General features: G+C 39.1%; 1 protein-coding gene across 1 annotated transcript in view; it reads left to right on the top strand.

Annotated features, from left to right (window-relative positions):
• The first annotated feature begins 1,219 nt into the window (after window positions 1-1,219).
• The window catches only part of LOC114041175 (regucalcin-like), a 60,389-nt gene continuing 53,420 nt past the window's right edge, over window positions 1,220-8,188 (top strand). The window contains exon 1 of the mRNA XM_027859483.1: window positions 1,220-1,316. The gene's annotated coding sequence lies outside the window, so the exon portion shown is untranslated. The remainder of the gene's footprint in view (window positions 1,317-8,188) is intronic.

Below are 8,188 nucleotides of genomic sequence, written 5' to 3'. Positions count from 1 at the left end.
TCTACTCACATTGCCACCACCCTAGTATAGACCCTCATTGTCTCTCACCCAGACTATTGCAGTGCACTCCAAATTGGTCTCACCCTTCTTCAATCCAGAAGCAGCTAGGTGGTGCAGTAGATAGCACTGGGCTTAGAATCAGGAAGATTCCTCTTCATGAGTTCAAATCTGGCCTCAGACGCTTATTAGCTGTGTGACCCTGGACAAGTTACTTAGCCCTGTTTGCCTCAGTTTCCTCATATGTAAAATAAAGAAGGAAATGGTATACCACCCCAGTATCTTTGCCAAGAATACCCCAAAATGGAGTCACAACTGATATGACACAAAATCTCTCCAATCCATCTTCGACCCAGCTGCTAAAGTGTTTTTCTTAAAGCATAGTCGGAACATGTTATAATCAGCTGTGAATGATTTAGCTATTCTCAGCAATAGAGTGAGTGATCTAAGACAATTCTGAAGAGCACATGATGAAAAATACTATCTACTTACAGAGAAAGAACTGATGGAATCTGAATGTAGATCAAAGCATACTGTTTTTTAAGCTGTCTTTTTCTTTTTTTGGTCTGTTTTCTTTCACAATATAATTAATATGGAAATACATTTTGCATGACTGCACATGTATAACCTATATCAAATTGCTTGCCTTCTCAATGAGGGGAGAGGGAAGGGAGGGAGATAATTTGGAACTCAAAATTTAACAAAAACAAATGTAAAAAATTGTTTTTACTGTAATTACAAAAAATAAAATATTAAAGTGAAATGGTTGGGGGAGGGGAGGGGAAAAACTCAATTCCTAACTAGCCATAAGTTGGACTAGCTGCTGGGAATGGAAGGGAGATAGGGATAGTTCCAAGGAGGTGAGCCTTCAACAGTAAAAGTGCTTAAGAAGAAGGTTTTTCTTTAACAGGTACTCCAGAGTTCAGATGAAGTTCATCCCTCCCGCACTCCCCAAACACACACACTCCTCTCTATTAAAGTGGATCAGTTACCATGACAACAGAGTAAGGCAATTACTTTGCTAAGAGGCTTCTCCCCCCTCTGGGAAGGCTTCCCTTAAAATGACTCTTTCTTTATTATGGAAGGAGATAAAGTACTGGTAATCTTCAAGTGACAGGGCTGTCAAATTGTGCACATTGGCTAATTCCTCCTGAAACCTAATTATGAGTTACACAATTTTATTAGTGATAGAGAGGCCATCGGGACAGCCGCACATGTTGCCGCCCCAGCCCTGGCAACATTACTTACTTACTTAGGGTGACCGGGAAGCGATTTCAGCAGATTTAAGCAGGCTCCAATCACTCGAGAGGACGCGGCAGGTAATAGAACATTGTCATGGAGAATGCTGGGAAGGATTTTTTTTTTTTTAATAAAAGAACCTAATAGTGTAGCTCTCTGCATTTGCAATGCTGCAATGGGGGAAAAGCATTAGGATTATGTTGAATACATAGGAAACAGTAAAGGCAGTATGGAGTACAGTACAGGCAAGTGTTTGAATCCCACACCTGGGATCATATTGGGACCTCTCAGCACACCAAGAGGGTGTGTAGGATTTTTCTACTTAAGTCATAGATCAGTTGCTATCTGTGTTAGTGGAGGGAATTTCCATGTACTACCAAAATCACTGCTCCATCGTGTGTTTGGGTATAAAAGAGTAAGAAGGAAGTGAAGTGGTTAGGATATTGGACTTGGAGTCTGGAAGACCTGAGTTCAAATCCTGCCTCTCACCCTTACCAGTTCTGTGACTCTGGGCAAATCTCAGCCTCAGTTTTCTCATCTATAAAATGGAGATAATGATAGCACCTACCTCACAGAGTTTGTTATCATCAAATGAGCTGATACCTGTAAAGTGCCTTTCCTTAAAACGCCATGTGAATGCTAGCGATCATAGGAGACAATAAATACAATCATCAGGGTAATTTATAAATATGCTTACCTATTCTGAGTTGCTAGGCAGGCAATTTTTTTTTCCCAAAACATAGTTTAAAAAAATCTGGGGAAGATTTCAAATCTGAAAGACTTGGTTATTGTTTTGTACGTAGTATACAGAAAAAAGCCCTTGATTTGAGTTTGGGTCCTGCCTACCACTTAATAGCTGTGTGGTTTTGGGAAAGTGAAGTGTCATAGATTTAGAGCTGGAAGTCACTTCGAGGGTTATCCCATCCAATCTCTGTAATTTTTTTTTAACAGATTTTACAGATGAGGAAACTGAGATCCAGAGAAGGGGTCTTCTCATAAGTGATTTGCTCAAGGTCACACAGGTAGAAAATGGTAGTACTGATATATGAACCTATACCTTTTAATTCCAAATTCAGCATACTTTCTGCTGAATCACTTAAAAAGCCTCTCTGAGCTTAGGGTCTTCATCTAAAAATGGAGAAAATAAATAGTACCACCTACCTAACATGGTGATTGTGAGGCTCAAATAAGGTAATGTATATAGAGTACTTTGTTACCATAAACTACTATGTAAATGTAAGGTGTTATTATATTCAACATTATAATAACACCATTTGGATAAAAAAAAATTTGGCAAAAGTTTACAGGAGGTGTCTGAGTGAGGCTGCCAATTTGACTTTTTTTCCTTCCTTAAAAATCGGCTTTATTTCTACTTCAAATATGTCCTAGAACTGACTATCTATAAAAGTAAAGTTTATTACAAATGTAAGGTTTCTTCTGGATTCCTGTTGGAAGGACAGCCTTCATCCCAATGGAGGGTGATGTTGTTTTGTTTTGTTTTTGTTTGTTTGTTTGTTTTCCATCTCCTGTGTATTTACTTTATACACCAGGGGTGGGGAACCTGTGGGTTCAAAGCCACACATGGCCCTCTAGGTCCTCAAGTGTAGCCCTTTGACTGAATCCAAACTTCACAGAACAAATCCCCTTAATCAAAGGATTTCTTCTGTAAAACGTGGACTCAGTCAAAAGACCGCACCCAAGGACCTAGAAAACGCCACATGTGACCTCGAGGCCGCAGGTTCCCCACTCCTGCTATAAACCCTAAAGTGAGTTGTTATTATTCCCTTTTTTATGGTCAGAGGACTGTACAGAAACCTCCCACTCAGGTATCATGGATACTTTCTTTGAAGAGAGTTAAGAAATATTGGATGAGCTGTGCACCAAATAATAACACATCAAAAAATGAAACTGAATATATTCTAGAAGACAGGAAATGACTGGTGGCCAGTGCGGTGAGCATATTCTAATAGACTGGGAATCACTGGTTATTGATGTGAAAGTCACTTCCAACCACCTGCCCATTTATAATGAGACCATCAACTAGTTAGAGAAAGGATCAAATCAGAATTTGAAGAATAAATTAGAAGATTCAATTAGAATTATAAATTTAGAGGAATAAAAATAAGAAAATCTGGTATGCGACCAAGGCAATTTCAGCCTGACATATTTAAACAAGCTGTTGACACTGAAAAATGGGAAGTCAATAAAAGAGGATGGGCAATCACCATTTCCTAAGGAAGCTGAACTGATGTAAACCAATCATTATAACAAGGAGACCAAATGAGGCTATTAACCTCCATGACCAGCAAACATTTGGTCTCCTTGACAAGCAAAGAGATAGGGCAGCCAAGGGCAACACCAGTTTATAAGGTAAACTTGTTTATGAAATCCTTTGGAGGAGAATAGTGGAAGCTTATGAGCAGTTAGCTCATAAAATAGATAGAAGTAATGGAGGAAAAATAAATTTATAGAAAAATTGGCAGGAGATGCGGCTCAGTGAAATCATCCTCAGAGCATTTAAGGATGGAACTGGCAGGAACACAGTCAAATAGATTTTTTTTAAAATAGAAAAGACCAGCCTCAAAATGATGGTGCAGCCACAGCATTTGGATTCTAGCATCATAGTGTCTGATGTACAGCAAGAGGAAGTCAAAATAACACTAAAGAAAACAAATGGGAAGAGCAGCTGTACCAGACCAAATAAACACAGCAGAGCTTCCTATTGGAAGCAACATAACGTTGAGGGTGTTGTGGAATTGGTTTCCAAGATATCTGAAAGGTATCCAAAACAATTTTTCCCCCAAACCAAATGTTTGGAAAAAAAAATCAGACTATATTATTACTGGAAAGGTGAACAAGGAAATGTCAAGAACTACTGACCCATATTCCTGCTTTCCCATCTCTACAAAATCTTTCTGAGAATAATCTACCTTCGTATCAAGGATAGCCCCAATGAAGGTGTGAAAAGGGAATACTTAGGTTTTTTCAAATGATATACTACAGCAGAGAACTTCTTTAGAGTCACTCAATTGATTGAAAGGTTCAGAGAATACAAAATCCCAATATGCTTATTGGGAAGGGGAAATGAATAATCATTTATATAGCACCTACTATGTGCCATGCACTGTACTAAATGCACATTATCTCACTTGACCAACAACCCTGCCAGAGAGGTGCTATTATTATTCCCATTTTACAGATGAGGAAACTAAGGCAAATTGAGGTTGAGTCCAGGATCACACAGCTAGTAAGTGCTTGTGGCCAGATTTGAACTCAGATCTTTCTAACTTCATGCCTAGTGCTCCATCCATTGTGCCACCTGGCTCCCTATTATTGTTTGTTAACTGCCATTTATTGCTTTAAAGACTCTTCTTCAATAAGTCTTCCATGTATATGTTGAAATCATATAAAAAATCCTTGAAAGATGTAATGATAGAATTTTGTTTAGTGACCCTCTGATTTTTAGTATCAAGAGAAGCATAAAACAGGGAAGCATATTATTTTTTTAATTGTATTTTATTTTTCCAATTACATATAAAGACAATGTTCACATTCATTAAAAAAATTTTTAATTCCAAATTTTTCTCCTTCCCTCTTCCTCTTCCCCCCTCCCTAAAATAGTAAGCAATTTGACATAGGTTAATATATGTACAATTGTGTACATACATATGTACATATAATATATGTACAATAAAACATATTTCTGTATTAGTTGTGTTGTGAAAGAAGAAAGAGACCAAAAGGAAAAAAAAAGCCATGAAAAAATAAAGTGACAACAGTACTCTTGGATCTGCAGTCAGACTCCATCAGTTCTTTCTTTGGATTTAGATAGCATTTTCCGGCATGAGTCCTTTGAAATTGTCTTGGCATTTGTCATTGTATTGCTGAGAAGAGCTAAGTCATTCATAGTTGATTATCACACAATGTTGCTGTTACTGTGTAGATATTCTCTTGGATTTGCTCATTTTATTTTGCATCTGTTCATGTAAACCTTTCCAGGTTTTTCTGAAATCCACCTGCAGGGAGGTATATTCTTGCCAGAGGTATTTGCCTCTGTCATGGAAAGTAGAGTCACTCCACAATGAAAGGGGGATTCCTTAGAAATTGAGAGGTCTTCCCACTCTCCTATTTAGAAATGGCTTTGTACCGATTTCACCAAGCCTTGGATGTTACAGAGCCTTCTAAAAGAGATCCATAGTCAGTTAAAAGAATTTATCTTTACCAACCATACCTAAAAAAGCCACAGGGATAAAGCATGTCAAACATCCCAATAATGGTATAAAATTAGATGGATAATACATAGAACTGGTCCATCAGAACATATGTCTTGGACACTATGGAGAGACAGTGAATTAAACCTAGAATGAATGGGAGACTGATTATTAATTATGCTTGGGTTAGTGTGTGGCACCTTTTAACAATATCCTTTTAATGACCCCAGAGAGCATTGTGGCACCATGGGTAGAAAACTGGCCTCAGAACCAGGAAGTCCTGAGTTCAAATCTTGCCTCTGACGTATGATGGGGCTAGTTACTTAATCTATTGGTCTTCTAATCAACTCTCTAAGGCCGTAAGTTGCGGAGAAGATATTGGCCTATATAGATAGAGGGAGGTTCCTCATCTAGGAGTACCCTCTACCAATGAAATCACAGGTTCATTCCCTATCCCAGATTCTTCCAATGATTCTGTTTACCTTGAAGTCCTAGACACAGCACCATCTGCACCCACCTCATCTTGTAGCTATGAGGTTGATTTTTTGAAACCCACCTATAAGAGTTTTAAAATATTTTAAAATATTTCTATTTCATTTTCTATTTTATTTATTTTTAAAAAATGTTTCTACTTTTAAAAAATACTTCTATTAAATTTTACACTAGTAAATTCAATCTTTCTCAGCCACAAGTTTCTCTGTATTATCTTGCTATTCAAAAACCTTCAGCAGCTCCCTATTAACCTCTAGGGTTAATTAAATACAAAATCCCTAACCTGGGATTTAAGATCTTCCAGCAGTCTGGCTTTTATCTTCCTTTTCAAATGTATTCCATGTTACTTTCCTTAATATGTTTTCTGTTCCAACCAAATAGAACTACTATTTCCTGAACCTCATCTCCCACTTGTGTGTCTTTGAATAAGCCTAGAATGTGTGGCTTACTAGTTTCCATCTTTTTAGAATCCTTACCTTCCCTCTAGCATCAGATCACATGCCACTTTCTCTGGGAGGCTTTCCCTTGATCTTCTGGCACCTCAAACTCTCTGCCTCCCTAAATGGTGACTCAGTACTGAGCCTACTTGCCAATGACATCAGCCATATTCCATCTCTATCTTGAGTGCTGACCCTTTCCCTGGCCTCATTCATGAGTTCCAAGGACTGTTACATTGTAGATAACTGAAGTGGTCTGGGTGCTGCTAATTGTTATGTTAAATAGAAAGGCTATTTTCAGACATATGGGAGCACTGTCAATTAATAGCTAAATAGATGAATTATGTATTGACCATCTACTAGTGAGGGAATTGAGGAGATTTGTCATTTGTATTTGTTATTGTATGGCTGAGAAGTGGGGATTGAGTGAACCACATTGACTTTAACTTGTGACACAATTCTGGAACTAGCCAGGTTCCCTTTCTATTCAGTTATGGGGTTAGTCCAAATTCTGTCTTATAAGACAACTTTATTCAATTGTGGGGATTGGGAGAAAACCTTATTGTATTGTTCAAACTTGGTCTTGTGTGGCTGGAAAGCTGGATCACCCCCACCTGCTGCTTAGAGACCCTTAACCGAGGACCTAGGTTATGCTTACCAGAAACCTGATCAAATCCAAAGATTGATGCATGGAGTTTTCTCACAATTGTACATCTCAAGCAACCCATATGTCTTATCTGAAAACTGGCCCCATACTGATGAATCAATTATTGTTTCCATGTTCCTTTGATTACTTATAGACACTTGGGGAGGTAGTGAAGAGGGTGTTGGAAATTGACCTGGTTATTGTAGGAGGGAAAGGCAGGCAATAGGGATTGTGCAGGGGATTTCGCAAAGCTGACTGAACTGGAATTATCTGGGTTGAGGTACTTTGCTGCTCTAGATCTGAAAAGATAGAATGTGATGAAGGCAAAAGAGATGTCTGGAAAAAGCACTATGGATAATAGCAAGAAGGAAAGATCACTTTGGGTTTTGGGGGGATGGCAACAATCAGCAAAGGCCTTGTGAGGGGCAGCTAGGCAGCATAATGGATAGAGTGCTGGTCCTAGAGTCAAGAAGACTCATCGTCCTGAGTTTAAATCTGGCCTCAGACACTTACAAGCTGTGTGATCCTGGGCAAGTCACTTAACCCTGTTTGCCTCAGTTTCCTCATCTGTAAAATGAGCTGGAGAAGGAAATTGCAAAGCACTCTAGTACTTTGCCAAGAAAGCCACAAATGGGGTCATGAAGAGTGGGACATGACTGGAACAATGAACAGCAAAAAGGCTTTCTGAAGGTAACACCTGTGCTAAAACTGAATGAGAAAATGGATCAGCTTTTATCTGGAAAGAAGTGAAGAGGGGAATGCTTTCTAGCCACAGGGGGCAAACAGTCAGCAAAAAACCCCAGAGGTAACAATTTAAAATAATTACAGTAGTCTGGGCAAGAAGTGATGAGGACCATATCCCCTCCAACATTTACTATTTTTCTTTTCTGTCATTAGCCAATATGATAGGTGGGAGGGGGTTCCTCAGAGTTGTTTTAATTTGTATTTCTCTAATCGATAGAGCATTTTTTTATATTGTGATAGACCCTCCGTTAGGGACCCTGGGGCACCACGCCCCGGGGCCTCTGGCTCAGCTTCCCCTAACGGCTGTTACAACACCCTGGGTGAAATCCTCAAGGGTGGGGTGCAACATCCTGTTCTGTAAATGACCTGATCTGTCTTCCCGGCACCCCACCGGACCCTGTTCCCTTCCCGGCACCCCACCG

This window comes from Vombatus ursinus, unplaced genomic scaffold (genome assembly GCF_900497805.2).
Source record: "Vombatus ursinus unplaced genomic scaffold, bare-nosed wombat genome assembly UNPS02014168.1, whole genome shotgun sequence".
Lineage (NCBI taxonomy): Eukaryota > Metazoa > Chordata > Mammalia > Diprotodontia > Vombatidae > Vombatus > Vombatus ursinus.
The sequence above is the reverse complement of the archived record's forward strand: the minus strand, read 5'-3'. Positions and strand labels throughout refer to the sequence as shown.